This window comes from Lepus europaeus, chromosome 5 (genome assembly GCF_033115175.1).
Source record: "Lepus europaeus isolate LE1 chromosome 5, mLepTim1.pri, whole genome shotgun sequence".
NCBI classification, from domain to species: Eukaryota; Metazoa; Chordata; class Mammalia; order Lagomorpha; family Leporidae; genus Lepus; species Lepus europaeus.
The window spans coordinates 106295061-106296283 of record NC_084831.1 but is presented as its reverse complement, the minus strand read 5'-3'; positions in this window follow the sequence as shown (position 1 = coordinate 106296283).

Here is a 1223-nt window from a genome sequence, read left to right as displayed (position 1 = left end):
GTAGGGGAGGCTCTCTGCTTGGATTTTAGAGTTCAAAATAAGGTTGAATATTAGCCACAGCCTCTGAGCACTAAGCACCCAGTTTTCAAGGAGAGCTAGCTCTTTGGGAACTGCTCGAACCTTGAAACGCACAGTGGTTTTGCATGGGGTAAAGCCACAGCTCCTAGTAGGGAGTTCAATCCCTGGATTGCCCTCCAGGACGAGTGAGGAGGGGGAGGCAGTGTCCGAAGGAAGGGATGAGACTGCTGGGGGTGAGCCCGAGGGAGGGGTGCAAGGAGAGTGACTCTGGAGGGAGGAGGAGGAGGAAGCAGGTGGGCCCGGAGGAGCGCTCAGACGGGCGGTGGAGCGCCTGCACGTCAACAGGCAGCTAGGGGCAAACGCTGCTGGCTAGGGGACTCCATGTGAGTGGCAAAGGGCGAGGCTCGCTCAGCCCTGTCTGGGAACTGTCCCCAAGAAGACCAAGAAGACCAGGGCTCAAAGCCTGGGGAGGGGGGGAGCTGAAGGAACTCCCTGCGGGGGCAGCTAAATCTAACCCTGGGCAGCGAGGCAGCAGGTGCTTTGGAGAAGGGGCGTGGTCTCCGCTCTGGGCGTGGTCTCTGCCTCTGTCGGGCACCAGGATTGCAGGCTCGAGTTCCAGCGACGCGCGGCCTTAGGCAACCGCGCTGCCTGGTTTCCTCCTGGGTGATGCCGAGAAAATGTCCCCTTGGCGGGCTGTGGGAGGCTTGGGGAAGAAGCGGCTGAGCAGAGTGCGGGGCGCAGCACAGGAATCCGGCGAGGGTGCGCGCTTCCCTCTCCCCCAGATGGAAATCAGCCAGGGGAACATTCTGTTCCGCTAGCCGGTCCCGCCCTGCTCGGTGTAGACTTCATTTCCTGTGGTCTTCCAGGAGGCCCCATGGCTGTCGCCTTAGCCTCTGGCTGTGCTGCCCCTGTGTCCCAGGGACTGCGAAGGCCCCTGGCTTGTCCTTCTCCCGACTTTCTCGACCTAGGGGACTCCAAGACCTCCCCGGCTGCTGGCCTTCCCAGAGGGGTACTGCTGGTCAGTGTTAGGATGGGGAGGGGAGGGAGGCTTCCTGGAATGTTCCAGAAGTAAGCAAATTGCACCATCTCCTCCAGCTGCCTGGGAGTGCATTCCACGGAGGATTCCTGTAAGCAGCAGCGTCGTGTTCCTCTTTCTAAGTGCCTCATTAAAAGCCCGGAGACAGACTCCCCCTGCTTCCCTCAGC